The 15,703-nt window shown below is 38.3% G+C and overlaps 1 protein-coding gene and 1 long non-coding RNA gene across 2 annotated transcripts in view; one reads left to right on the top strand and one right to left on the bottom strand.

Annotated features, from left to right (window-relative positions):
* LOC124184349 (protein split ends-like) overlaps positions 1-15,703 on the top strand; it is a 121,752-nt gene that overhangs the window by 55,793 nt on the left and 50,256 nt on the right. The window lies entirely within an intron of this gene.
* LOC124184387 lies at positions 5,868-7,549 on the bottom strand. Its single transcript, XR_006871181.1, has 3 exons — positions 7,456-7,549; positions 6,370-6,545; positions 5,868-6,107 (listed from the first exon to the last, which is right to left on the bottom strand). It is a non-coding gene; the product is annotated as an uncharacterized LOC124184387 (long non-coding RNA).

The following is a 15,703-nucleotide window of genomic DNA, read 5'->3' as shown; positions in this document are numbered from 1 at the left end:
GTGAATAATTGAAAGAGGATGAAAAAAAGAAAGAGAAAAAACAAACGGCATCGAATTCTTCGACGAAATCTAGCGCGGTCTTCGATTTTGCAAGGTGTTTCCTCAGTTGCCACGTCGAGATTTCTCCAGACGCTAGACAAGCACGTTTACGATGTCATACGAGGAGGAGTCTCGCGGTTCTAGGCAAATGCGAAATACGTGTTCTATTATTATCCATACCGCAAGCAAACTTTGCGGTAAAAACAAAAGAATCGAATTTCTGCATTCTTATTTAAAACCATTCCCATATCATGCGAAAGCTTCGAACCGTTCTCCGAACAACGTGCATTATTCAATCTAACTTTTATAGGAGGTTGGTACACGCTTTGGATGGAGCTTCTCTTGCATAACGATGAAACCCAACGACGACGACGGTATTCATTTTCAGTCTGAGTTTGAGTTTATTGTGCGCGCTGCTTTGTGTTACGGTGCGCATTGAAAAGTCTCCGTAGAGGGTATAGAAAAATTCATCTATAGCGCTCACGTGTGAATATTATGTTCCCGAGATTCTGATGGTGATATTTGCTGGCGCGACGTACAACACTGAGAGAAATTGAGTTCGATTTTCGGGTATTGTAAGCCCGAAATCTAGGTTTTCATTACCCAAATTTGTATGGCAGTTGAGGGACACATAAATATTCTGGTAACATATGACATACACGCGCAGCCATATTTCCATCAAGGTTTTTAGCGGATTGTCCTTATATGTATGGCAAACGATGCATTGCAAGATATCAGACATCACTTGAATGAGTATCTGAAAGTGTACAATGCGTACTTTACCGAGATGTAGAACTGTGAAGGAATGGTAACATATTTGATTAGCATCATTCACTGGTTTGATAGGATAAACTTCGCAGTAGTGTATGTCATTACACAGTATATAAGTATGTGACTTAATACGTCTCTCACTTGCAGCAATTGCCTTCCAATGGTGAACTATTCGTACCCACACCTTGTGACTATACTTTACGTTGCATGGCAATATCTACGTCAATAATATATGAGACAACACATTTCTGGTGATAGTAAGATTTGCTATATGTATGTGGAGTAGTTCCTCATATACGTAGAGTGATGATTGATATTCTTCGAATAGATATTATTAATCGGTCTAGTAATTACCATTTTTCACTATTCATATTATCCAAAATTTAGTCATCCAAGTCTAAACAAATATTCGATCGATGTATATTCCATAATTATCAGAAGTTTCAATTGAAACATATATCAGCAAATATTTAGTTAGAAAATTTATTTCTTGACGTGTTTCCAATCGCAAGCGTTATCGTTGTAGACAAAAACAAAACTTGTATTAACATATGCTTAAGAATGTTATATTTTCTCTTATATAAATTTGAGGAAGTGAAGGCAGAGATCAAAATACAATTTTTTTGGCGTAGGGTTTATTTACAAAAAAGTCCGATGCGTCCAAAATAGAACCATTATCTATTGAACAAGCTGTATATGTGTATATACTATGCAGGTACGTGTTTGCAATACTTATACTATTTTTAAAAACTAATACCAGTTCTTTATAACATAGGAACTGCTGTTATTTGTCGCAACTATATGCGATATTCGAAATGCATACCGAAACTGTGACCATGTAGTACAACACCATGAATCTTCATCTGTAGGTATAACCTTATAGGCTTGATAATGTACATCGAAAAAGCATTGTTCTAAAGTTTTAGCCACCAGAACAACTTGATTTTCTTTTTCCAGGAAAATAGTTTTAATAATAAAAAATTTCGGACCAGTTTTGGAAGCGCTCACTAATACCGAATTAGTCTTTAACCGTTGGCCTGAAAATTCTATCCATTCGGTCACATTCACATCTTGACTGATATTTAATGGCAATGCGGGACAAAAATCTGCATAGTTAGGTAACTTGGTCAAAAGGACATTCCGCGTCAGGCCATGGGCATATTCAGCGTAGGGAACATAATTCATTAACCGATGATTTAGTTGAAGTTGATGTTTAATAGCTATGGTTCTACAAACATTAACCCGACTGATCGAAACGTGAGATGTGATTTTTCCCTCTCTATGCTTACTTTCGTACCGCATTGAAGCCAGTTTCCATAATGGACCCATTTGAGCATTAATCCGAGGGTAATGAAGTAGGAAGTGGTGTTTTGGTGTCAGAGAATTCGGAAACAATTCGGAAACTAGTGTCAAATATTCAGTGATCAATGTTTCCAAATAATCATGTGTTGTCGGTTGGTGTGCTTTGCTCAAAATAATTTCAATTATGGCTTTTAATTGTATGATTATTTGCCAGTGTATATTTCCTTCCGGAACTAAATCACCGATAATAAGTGGTAAATTTCGAACAAAGATGAACATTTCTGAAGAACTCATCGACAAAGAACCGCTCTTCAAACGTGCGAGAGTGATTTCAGGTGGTTTGTTTGATTTGTCGTGAAAACTATAATGGAATCCATTAATTCTCGAATTGAGTTCTTCCAAGGTAAATAATTTGACAACACATACGAAGTAATGTAATACCTTTGAAACGTCACGTGGACATATACCTTCACCAAGATCATGCATTGGATCTACAGATCTGTTGCGAGTTGAATGAAAATTACCTAGTTCGTGAAAAACACATTCCTCCACGATTCCTGTACGACTTACATCATTTAATGTCAAACCATAGTCATAATTACAAATATCTCGCAAGGCGCAGGATCGTTCATCAAAAGTGCTGTTGATTTGATCTCTATGAACCAAACAAAACCTACACGGAAAGTTCGCTCGGAAGCACTCCACGAAGCCCAACATCCCATGCATACCAAGATTGTCACCTAATATTAATGCCAATTCAAAGTACATGTGTATATTTCCAATTGGAGTAGACACCGTTATACCCTGTGCTCTAAGAAATTTAAGTTCATCAATAGCTCGAGAAAAAATTATTTTGTTTTTGAACACTTTTCTGTCAATGGTATTGAATAGAATGAATAAGAAAATATTTTCAAGTTTCGATTGATATTCAGCTGGCAAACAAGGTATACTCAGATACACAGCACCACACTTTCCTATTCCAGCATGGCTCCCGAGAGGATTGTTATTTTCATAATCATCAAAGTATAAGAACAGAGGTAAAACAATTTTATTTTCAAATGCTGACATTTTCTCTTTCCAAAATGAGCCTTGCACAAAATTTGAAATTATGTCCGAATTTTCGTGAAGACGTTGAAGGTAATTCATCGTGTCCCGAAACACGTTTGGCATCTCAAAAAACTTTTTGAATACTTGGCGAATGGGTACGAACTCGGCAGTGACAGGAATATGTATCAATTTTTGTACACCGTTCTCTTCTCTATATTCATTTCTTTGACCAAGTAGAACTTGTTCCGGTAGAATTAAGTTTCCAGATGAAATAAAGTATTTGAAACGAAAGTACTCAGTTTCGAAATTTTTGAATGGATTTGCGAGTTTATCGAACAAAGCAGTTATTTCGGATAAATTTTCAGGATTTTCATTCAGAGCTTTCAAACGACTTAGTACATGGTCTCGTACCACATATGCAGCACTTCCATTGGCTAGGTTAGTGACTTCCTCTACTATGAACTGTACTCTCTTTCTTGGTAAATCGGACAAATTGTATAACTTGCTTACGAAATGACTTGCTTGTTCCATTAAATATTTACATAATTTCTCTGTGAGTGTGTCCGTAGATATACTAGGAGTGACAGAATTTGAAGGTACTATCAAATCGGGTTCTTCATCATCAGACGTTCTGGATGAACAGTCTGAATTGTCTAACGCATGCAATACCTCCGCAATACTATCATCACCTAATTCGTTCGACGCACACTGTGACTGGAAGTCGAAATTTTTTGAATCAATCTTTGATGTGGAATTTGAATCGTTATATTGATCGGTCGTACCTTCTAGGCTACTGACTGAAGGAAAGTTATTGGGCACTGTTAAAGACGAGGAAGGCGTACTTGCCAAAAAATGTGTTCTATGTCTGTGTTTACGGAATGAATTAAATAAAGAAAAACCACGCCGACAAGAATCTTCGTTACATCTAAATACAGTGGACGCTGGATGTGAAAGTCTTATGTGCCGAAGTAGTTCGGAGTTACTAGGAAATATACACTGGCACACAAAGCACGACATTACGGTATGTTAATCTAGAGGGCTTGATTATAAGAGAGCACTTCTCCAATGAGGGTATTTATATTGGTACCAAATTTGTCACCCGTGTTTGTGATGTCATATGCTACCTTCTGAATGAAGAGCCAAATGTGAAACGCATGGATTGGATACTGGCAATCGGTAGCGTAAAATGTTTTAAAGGTAAGATCTAGTGCCCTCAGCGGAGACGTCGTCGTGTACCTGACATCATCTACCACTACATAGCTGGCTTGAATATTATCCAGCGGTCCGACAAGCACTATGTGGGGTTGCGCCGTTAGTCCTTGCTGTAGTAGCTGTGCCTTTTTATTAGCTATTGCCGGCTCCACGGACGCAGCATTCTGTAACCCGTTATAAATGAAAATTAATAATCAAAGTAATCATTAGTTATAAATGACATGTAAAAATCAACTGCCTCAAATTTGTGAGTTACACACACATTATAGCCAAATTCATAAGAAGCACTCGTGTGTAAATTCAGTAACATTCCATGTCCCGGTAAACGTCACAAATGCTTGTGCCATGACGTTGGAATGTACCCTTTCGTGCGCAGCAATATACTTACATAGACATGTAAAACAAATGCTTCCTGTGACTCCAAGGTTGACGGTTTTTTGTTTCGTCCTTTTCCTACGCTGTTGCAACTGCTTTCTGAATCCGCGATTTTTCGTTTCTTGGTCACTGGCTGGTATTTAATTTGTGTCGCTTTAACCAATGTTGGTAGAAGGTATAATATCAGGGCATCTTGATTCTCTGCAAATATTTCTAATAATATGCTATTTGGCGAATTCCACGCTAAATCGACCTTCCAAATTGAAAAAGAAAATTCAGACGAACACCAAAATACGTATCTAATGGTTTTATATTATATATTTCATGTAAAAAAGAGTGTGAATCGATATAAGAGACATACCAAGTCATTTCTTCGACGATTTGAAGTGAAATTCCCCGCTTATTATACCTATGTATGTGTATACACCTGCATCGTATAGTGATTCTATACAGACTTTTAATTCCACACTTGACTAATTTTACTGTCCACGTACCATTTAGATACATTACTTACCAGGACTCAACGTTTTCAGTTTATTAACCAGCAGTTCGTTATCCAAACCTTTCGGTTTGCGGGGACCCTGTAATAGTTCAGAAAGCCGTGTGCGAATAGCATCCCATCTGTTGAGCAGCGAATCACTTTTTCCAGGATAAAGTTTTTCAAAATCACGATGTATCTGAAAATTCATTCGATATTTATAGTTGTTATGTGTGCAGTTCATATATATATATATATATATATAGATAAAATATAGGTGTATATATATATATAGATCTTCGCGTAATATAATAGATATAGATCGGATTAACGTTTTGGCTTTCCAATTGATCCATACCAATTCAGCTCCCAGCTCTTGCCGCAAGCAGCGGTACGTTTTTATATAATCCGCAACGGATGTATTATCTTTGATTAAATTGCGCCTTCTGATGTGATAAGTTCTGTCCCAATATTCCACCACGTTACCCCACGGTTCAATATAAGTTTTCAGCCAGCTAAGTTTATCATTATCCTCATCTACAACAATTTATAAAATACATCTAGACGTATCACTCACCCAGAAAAATTATGTCAGTAATGGTGCAAAAAATTAATCATTATTTAAATCAAAGCACCTGTAATTTCGCATGTTTCTTCGACGTTTACTTCCGGCTTGGTGTATTTATCTTTGCGCTTATTGCGTAACAGGCCACTCTTATGCAATAAAGTTTTGGTGTAGTGGAAATGTTCCCAGAGCTTTCCGGATGCACAGATACGCTGTCCTTGTACTTTTGCATAAGGGATGTAATACGTTGCTATGGATTCAGTAGGAAAAACTTCGTGGATTTCTTTTGCCCAGCTTTTAAATTCATCTGTTGTAATTCTGTCAATATAGAATTGTATTTATATGGATTTGCCCAGATCAGTCTTTTCGTACGTCATGTAGCCTGTATAAACACGTGAAAATCCCTCATCTCCGCAAAATGCCATACAAGAAATCTAGAGTAATGCACATTTTAGACTGCTCAATCTATAGGAGAATCGGTATACAAGAATTCGTTTCAGGAGTGGTGGACTACCCCATATACCTACATTGCAATGACACCCGAATTAAAAAATATACCGTGGTTAACAATTCAATGTACCTGAACTCAGGAAGTACTTCACCAATCGAAATATCTTCAAAGGCTTCGTCTTGTTTGCATTTAATTATTTTTTGAACCAAGAGATTTCGAAGGCGTGATGTTAAATATCCTGTTTTACGGTACACCATTAAAATAGCTTTTCCATCGCTGTCCTTTTGCAATAATGTTTGTAGATCCTATAAAAATTGGTATGTAAAGCAGACTGTAACAATTCCAAAATTAAATTTAAAACCATCTATGAACGGTGTACAATTGTTGTACGAATATCGATTCCGTAGGACGTAATAATTTCGGCATATTCGAGGTAAATACCATAACGTTATATAAGGGGAATATTGATTGATAAATATAAAGCGTCCAGCGTCTCCCTTTAGAAAGGTGAACATTATTCTGCAATTGTAGATACCTAATTGGATATTTTTGATAAGGTCTGTGAAAACATACCAATCTTTTGACCGGGTCGGAATTTGACGTCGATTGTGCCGAATCAGTAGCTGCGATACTTATTGTGCCGCTTGTACAGGGTATTTGTTTTTCACGCTGTTCAACTGATTTTAGTTCCAGAAGAGTGGGAGATTTACTGGTAGTCTTTTGCGATAACTCTAGACCTTCAGAATTGGGTACTGCATTCGTTGCAATATTTTCCTGCATTACAATAGTGGGCTCTAGCCCTGTACATATTAACTCGCTTAAGTCTACATAGAAAAAAAAAAACAATATCAAGTATCTCGAAATCAACCCGAAAAATAATGTGGATCTGCAGCTATCTATCTCAACTAAACAGGGTGATTCCGAATTCTTGACGAATCTTTCACAGGCTCATTTGTTGTCAAAATTGAGATAAAAAAAAAACAATTCCTCTGAAAGGCGACTATTTTTTTAATTGAAAAAAAAAAAAAACAATACCAATCATAATAATTTTTCTCAATTTTTTTCCAATCCTTATCAAAATTAAGATCCAAAATTCCGTTTCAATTTTTTCATTTCATCATGTTCAACTTCAAGGATTGACATTGTGAAACGTTCGTCGCGAATTCTGAATCACAGTGTATCATATATATAAAAATATGAGCATGACTCGTGTACCTGGCAGTGTATCAAAATTCTGCGGGTCTATTATTGAGTCGGTTAACGAACAATTTTCAAAATGAAAGGATGGAAGGCTTCCAGCGCTCCACTTTGCCACCCTCTGGTTAATCTGACAATAATATGAATAACACACTCAAATAAATGCACCTTCAATTAAGTACATTATCTTATTCTGTGGAACATCAATTATTCGTACAGCATGACGTATGCAAATATTACGACGATGGATATGCCACCTCACATGCAATGAACATTCAGTGCGTTTTTATATTTTTTACAATTATACCTAAGTATATAGACGTATGAAATGATAAAATCACCTATTTATAGGATAACTCAGCAACGACAGTAAGGAGTAGCGTATAAAAGTATGAGAGGATAAGGAGGATTAGTAGTACCTGCGGTTCTGAATTAATCTTACGCCACCCTTCTAGTTTTTCGAAGAAGTATACGAAATCGTTGACATTCGTTAAAACGTGTTTGAGGTCGTCGAATTTTAGGGTCGGGAAATCGGATAGGGATATTCCCGCAGCTGAATTGGAAAATAACACAAGCAATTGAAAGTAAATAAGAAATTGACAAAATCATGCAGATAATGACTGATAAATATGAAAACAAAAGTGTAATTTCAAGACAATGTATGAAAACTATACGTCGATCAAATAGTATTCGCAAAGTATTCACATAACAAACAGAGGCAAAAGAATCAACATGCAAAGAGGCCAGCAAACTGGAAACACCAATATTCATTACATTCCGCGAATGAGCTATGTATATACAAATATACGAAAAATATACAATCAGTGAATTTTACGATTCATACAGGAAAAAATCGATAGTTAAGAAAAAATCGGACGATTATTTTGTATAATTGTATTGTACATTGTATGTTTTTCGCGCAGCATACGATAATATAAATGCACATGTTTTACTATACTGAAAATGTACATATGTATACATTATTTTACAAACTTACCCGTGGAAAGCTCAATTGAATATACTAACAAAGAAATTGGCACAGCTTTGTGTTTGTACCTATAATATGTGTACAGCAAAGTGAAGAGATCTATAGATCCTACTCTAATAGAACTGCATATACATATACGTATACATAGGTATGTGAGACTTGTATATCCTATTAGGGTGCACATATGAATAATGGTACGTCTATTAGGGATTCAAGATAGCTGCACGAATTAGTGAGTTAATATGCTTGTGGAAATATAATGAATGTTGTGTTCGAGGTGTACGGTGAATAAGAAAAAAAAAAACTTTTAAACTATAAATTTTAAACTAGGAACTGCGGATCGTATTCGAAAAAGGAAATACGAAATTAAGCACTTGCGTACTTTGATAATTGATGATAAAATAATAACAGTGCTGTACTCACCTTTGAGAAGGGATACGATGTGTTCCAAGCCCCACTCAGCTAACAAGTGATCCATTTTGATGCTCTTCTTCACACTGTTCCCACAAGAATGAGAAATACTTGTATTTCGACCGTTAGAGAATGAAATCGAACTGGCACTGCTAGCCTTTTATTTGGCACGCGATACTATTCGCTTAGCAATTAGTACCCATATGAATGGGAAGAATCGCCATACAGCTCAGCAGCAGACGCTTTTCGTCCGGGAAAAAAGACGTCGCGCGTTAGCTTGATTCGACCAATAGCGTGGCAACGCGAGCCACATTCGATTGACAACGTTTAGTCTAGTCAACAAGCACCTTTTTTTACGACTTTCAGTTACAGTTTTTCTAAAAATATGGTTGAGGTGTCATTCGAATCGGAATCGCGTCTAGGTACTTTTTTAGAAAATTCAAGATCCGCAACAAAAAATTACAAATGGTATAAAGAATTAAGTAACAAAAAAGGGTTTTCGTTTTTCGCGAATATCACGAAAACTATTTCAGATATCGCAAATATAAAAAAAGATTCATAAAGAGCAGGAAATTTCCTACGGGAAAATCCCAACTCCCGGAATTCTACCACCAATATTTATAATTTTAATCTGGAGGTAAAAATAGGGCTGAAAACGGATGATGTGACGACCGTGCGCTCGGCACGATTCGTTCATATTTACAACAAAAAATCTTTTAACCCATTAAGTATGAATATGCAGGAACGAAAAAATTCAGGTACCATTTAGACATATAAATGAACACTGATCCTTAAAAAAATAATTTTCCCCAATTTTTCAATTAATCATGCTCTTGTTAATCAAGTCGTTTCTATAATTTGTGAATCAACATAAAAACTCCTGTCATTTTCAAACTAAGAACCTGAAGGAGATCCCCATTTGTAAACTTTTTGAATACTCACTATACTTCATTTAATACTTGGTATCTGAAAGTTATGGTTAGCTTGAAAAAAATGGCTACCTCGAGGACATGAGAATATTTGAAATGATGTAAAAAATGGGAAAAAAGTATTTTCATCAAAAAGTTGTGCAGGGTTGTTTTCGTGTTTTTTGGTAGTACATGAAGAAAAATATAGTACGGATGTTCATTTGTTTATAACAGATTGTTTATTAAATGAACAATAAGGATATGGACAAGAAATCGTTTTTTGTCAGAATATGAAAGAGCACTGATAATAATGATGTTTAAAGAAATAATGGTTTCTTAGCATTAATTGTCAGCGACGAAAAAAAGGTGTTAGTTAAAAAATGTGTTTTAAAATTATAGGGAATTAGTTTTATGAAAGGATTTTTTTCCTAAAAATCATTGCTTTTATCGACTATCTATTCGTCAAAAACAAATTTTCGATAATCTCATAAACAATGCACTTGTTTATAACAATATTTTAAAGAATCAAAGTAAAAAAAAATTTTTATTATTTTTGTATATTTTTCAATGATTAGAAACTGAAATAATCGAAACATTTTGAAAAAAAGTTTTTTGGTAGCTCTGTTTGATTTTTAAAAATTTTCATTCTTTAAATTTTTGATTAAAACATGAAAAATCGAAATTGAAAAAGTTTACAAATGGGGATCTCCTTCAAACCCTTTGAAGAAAGAATTCCAAAAGTTAAAAAAATTTTCTGGTCTTAGTTGGAATATGACAGGGGTTTTATGTTGATTCACAAATTATAAAAACGACTTGATTAACAAGAGCATGATTAATTGAAAAATCACGGAAAATTGTTTTTTTACGGATTATTGTTCATTCATGTGTCTAAATGGTACCTGAATTTTTTTCGTCCCTGCATATTCATATTTAATGGGTTAAAAGATTTTTTGTTGGAAATATGAGCGAATCGTGCCGAGCGCACGGTCATCACACCGTCCGTTTTCAGCGCTATTTTTACCTCCAGATTAAAATTATAAATATTGGTGGTAGAGTTCCGGAAGTTTAGACTTTCCTGTAGGAAATTACTTGCTCCTTATGAATCTTTGTTTACATTTGCGATATCTGCAATAGTTTTCGTGATATTCACGAAAAACAAAAACCCTTTTTTGTTACTCAATTGCTTACAACCTTTGTAATTTTTTGTTGCGGATCTTGAATTTTCTCAAAAAGTTACTTGATGCGATTCTGAATCGAATGACACCTCAACCATATTTTTAGGAGAACTGTAATTGAAAATCGTAAAAAAGGTGCTTATTGACTAGACTGGTTCGCTACTTTAGTACTAATTACTACCCTGCGAACAGCAAAAATTGCCATGCAGCGTTGTAGCAGACGCCTAGTGACGATTAACAATGCTTGTATCACTTGGGCATTAAAATGGCCTTATACATGTATCACGCAATCTAAGAAGATAGTCAAGGATTGCCATACAGTATCGTAATCAGTGCTTCACACTGGCCAAATATACTATTCACTATCGGTTACCTCTCGCCATGTATACCAGAATCGTACCTATACCAGCATAGAATCTGATACGTGTCATAAAGGAGCACATAATGGGATTCCGAGTTTTTAAAATTATGATTGCTAATGGAAAATATGCCACAATCAGTAGCAAAACTAATTAATGCGTAAAACATCAGTTACTATTCGACTTGTTAGTATTTTCTACCATACTAGATTAGGTTTCAAACAGTGCAAAGAATGGTACACCTTCCGAGTGTTACATTATGTGATGCCAAACGTGACTAGCGATTTATGTCATTTATAAATATTGCCATACTAAAATCATTATTCTCTATTTTTTTTGTACGAAGTCATATGCGTAAAGGGTATGCCGATAGAATTTAGCATTAGGTACCAGAATTCTGAACTTCATTTCTCTCAGTGAACTGTGTGTGTTATACGATGTGGGGGTAAAGCGCGAGAGCGTCGGGGGTTCTTCTTCTCTCTTTGGAAAACAGAATGCGTTCCTGTTTTCTGCTCCCTCTACTCCCACTCTTTATTTTTCATAACACAGTGAAATATGCACACATCCGTGTCCCGATTGCGCTGAATTGTTGAACCGTGCAGGGAGGAAAAGAAAAAAAAAAAAAAAAATAGCAAAAAACAAAGAGAAAAAATATATAAACATTCCGATCGAATATTTTTCACGTTCAAATCGCGCGAGTGCGAAGCGAGAGAGATATGCTAGTTGCACTCGCGGAATACAATGGCAAGCTTTCTCTACCATACCATGCCGTGTCATGCAGCTCAGCTCACTGTCTCGAATAGGAAGAAATCGGACCTCCGCACGCGTTTACGAGGTCAATAAATTATATCCCTGGCATTTTGCGAGTCGTATAATCAGATTGTTGTGTTCAGGTATACGCGACTGGTTATATATATATATATATATTTTATATATATATATATATATATATATCTACGCGGATAAATTATGAATCGCATTTAGGATATACGCAACGGCAGGTACGAGGGTTGTAATAAAACGAATACCTGCGTATGGACAAATGTCCTATAGTCTACGGTACGCTTCGATAGAAGACAAATTGTTATTATTATTATCATTATTATTATCATACGGAAGAAGGCGTAACGAAGTTTCTCCCTCTCGGCTTTTCGCCGGAATACGTTATACTCGTCGAAGGGGGAGATCTCCTTTCCTTCCTTAGTCGTCGGGCGTACGCCGCGCCGTTCAGGGGGAGACGAATTATTTCTACATTATCACTATCTGTCTGTTTGTTTTTGTTTGTTTGTTTATTTGTTTGTTTGTTTATTTGTTTGCTCATCGGATATCGTGGTGTTTGAGAAAATGGGGTGATACGAGGGCGGGAGGTCACAGGGGCGAGGGGGAGGGCGGTAATCCTCGACCTCGTGCCTTCGACACACGCCTATAAATTTCTCTATAATAAACGGTCCTGGTCATGGCGACAAATTACTCGGCTATGACCCTTACTCCTCTAACCGAGCCGTCCCGTTCGCGTGGTTCAAGGTTGTCCATTTATAAGGCGGGCAAAGTAGCTTTCTCGTGACATTTCAACTGGCCCATGTCTAGATTCTGAGTGCATTTTTTGTCGCATGGTCGCAAAATCGGTGTATATTGCGAAAGAGTGTTATTACCCAGTAAACTTTTATACACGCGAAAACAGTATTAATGTTTAACTTGGGGAAATAACAGGTTTGAGAAAACATTCGGTGTAATAATATTCGACAATCTTATGATTAACTGGTTGTCACATCGCGCGGAGTTACGATATGCAAAATTGTTCTCTGTCAGAGGAGAGGAACAAAAAAAAAAACAAACTGTATTTAATCGGTAAATTTATGTGCAGTTTTATGCTCGTGTGAGATCATCGCTTACCGATTCTATTAGCGCCTCTACGTTACTCGATGCTTTTCGCGCTCGTGTGCGTCTGTACAGAAAACCGTAGTTGAAGGCAAGAGAAAAACGAATATCTTGGAACTCGGATAACTGGCAACACCTCGGGGCTAACAACGCGCTTGCTAATATTATATTTCGTTTGCATCTGTACGCGACGTAAGGAATGTGGTAGCAGTCGGAGGAAGTAGCAGCATTATACACACGCAACAGAGACAGATAGTAAGGTAGGTAGGTACGGTATTGCTGCAACGGTATCGAGAGGGGCCCCGAGAGAGTCGAAGACTTATAACGATGTTTTACGAGGTGCCAACGCCACGGCGGGTATAATGCGGTTCTGCAAAGCCCGAAAAAGCGAAGAAAACGAGAGACGCAGGAACGAACGAACGCGGGCGTCGTCGCAGGTGTAACGCGACGTTGCCAAATCTACTCCGCTGCTGCATGCCATAGAACCAACCAACCAACCAAACGGTTTGGTGTTTGGCGACGGGTAACGTCGTGCTTCGATAGAGCCGCAGAAAATTACTCGGCAAAAACGAGAACGTGTCGTCACGCTGAACTCGACTAGGGAAAAAGAATATTTCGGAGGCTGAATCTTAAGAGATTATATATTTCTCTCTCTCGGAATTGAGAGAATAATAATCGTCCGTGATGTGCAACAAAAACTTTACGAGAGATGCACGCCACGGTACGTCACTCGCAGCACAGCTGACACCGCCGCTCCCTTCGGCCTCTCTCTCTCGCTCTCCAGTTTTTCTTCCCCCTCCCCTCGTCCTCGCCTTCTTTCTTCTCTTTCGTCACGGGCCGCCCGCTCTGATCGTTCAATTGTTACCAGTGGATGCACACATGTACGCATGTACATCGCATCTATACACACATACACAAGGAATACGATAGCGACGAAGAGTCGCATGGCGGCGGGTCCTCTTCGTCGACGTCTTATGTTTTTTCCTCCGCCCCGTTGGGTTTTTTCGTTCGTTTCGCACGTCGTCGTTGTTCTACCACCAATGCGCTGGGGGGAAAGGAAAGAACAGCAACAGCAGCAGCAGCAACGCCGGCATCAGCGGTCGAGGCGATAGTGCGGCAATACCAGGAGGGGGAGACAGAGAGAGAGAGAGAGTGAGAGAGAGAGAGAGAGAGAGAGAAGGTGGGAGTGGGGATCTGCTGCGCGGAACAGGAGGAACGATATTCGGCGGGGGAAGGGGAACGAGGAGCGGAGCTGAGTCATAGCAGCGTTGCCATGTCGTCTCCGTCGCAGTTCCGTAGCTCTGGCCATTTCAACGCTGCCGCGAGGTATCCCAGGGGTTCGCTAGTTCTCTCTCTCGCTAGTTGTAGTTTGTTTGTTTCCTTTTTTCCCTCTCTCCGTCCTCTTTTATCACGCGCTCTGATAGCAACTTTGATCCCCCCGTACCGATAGCGCGTTGTTTTCACCGCTAGTATGATGCGATACGTGCGTCACGTCCTCGTTTTTCCCAGACGGTTATTTTAGACATTCGAATTTTACACTCTGGCGTATGCGTAGTCGAATATTCGATAACAACGTATGGTTATGTTACGGTTATTCATAGACTGAGTATATCTGCATATTTGCGTTAATTTCGTATTCCTTAACGCGATCTTCTCAGGTATAGGTGTGTACTGCGATTTTTACGGTTGGTTGCCTCGGTATCGCTGCGATTTCGACGCGCCCCGCTAACCTTCAAGAAAGATCAAGAGAGAAGAAGAATAACAAGGGAAAAAAAAACGTATTATTTAAAAAGTGTCCGTGGCGGCGGTGATGCCAAACTTAGGCCAGCTCTTCTTTGGCCCGAGGTCTGTATATTCTTTATTGATGCAGAAATCGATGATGCGCCTCCGCGGCACGTCAACCCGTCGAAACTCTTCGGATGCCTCTGACGGGTTCTCCAGGTTCTGTTCCCACCTCCACTCTCGCCAACTCGTCGTCAACTATCGGATGCCGACTTATTGATTTCCTCTTCACCTTTCCGCCACGGACGTGGAAGGTACACACAGACCCTCCTCCCACCCTTAGGAGGGGGGTAATTGCGTTCACCAAACGAAGAAACAGACCAGCGAGTAGAATTTGTGCGCAATTACGTATCGCTACTTTTCTGCAAGCCATTTTCCGAGACGGATCGAAATCAAAGCGATAACATTTTTCCGCATCACTCGCAGCTTACCGCAATCGATCGATCGACCCGACACCGCCGGGTCACATGGCTTCCTTCGCGTATAATGTCAAAAACATTGCGTAACCTCGCAACCTTATCGATATAACAATCGTCATCGGTCATAATTGTTTTTGTCTTGTTCCGCGTGTATATAGCGCGAGACATAATTAGAGGGGTTACGTACATTTTACCCTGTGCATGTATGTACGAACGATGGATGATGGACGATGGACTTTGGACCAAAGGCACTTTTTGGCTTACAGGCCAAACGAATAATAAGTCGGTGCATATCGTGACGATAGATCTGCAACCATTTCACACTCACAAGACTCACTGTCGTAGA

This window comes from Neodiprion fabricii, chromosome 1, assembly GCF_021155785.1.
Source record: "Neodiprion fabricii isolate iyNeoFabr1 chromosome 1, iyNeoFabr1.1, whole genome shotgun sequence".
NCBI lineage: Eukaryota > Metazoa > Arthropoda > Insecta > Hymenoptera > Diprionidae > Neodiprion > Neodiprion fabricii.
Note: the sequence above shows the minus strand (reverse complement) of the source record. Positions and strands in the feature narration are given on the sequence as shown.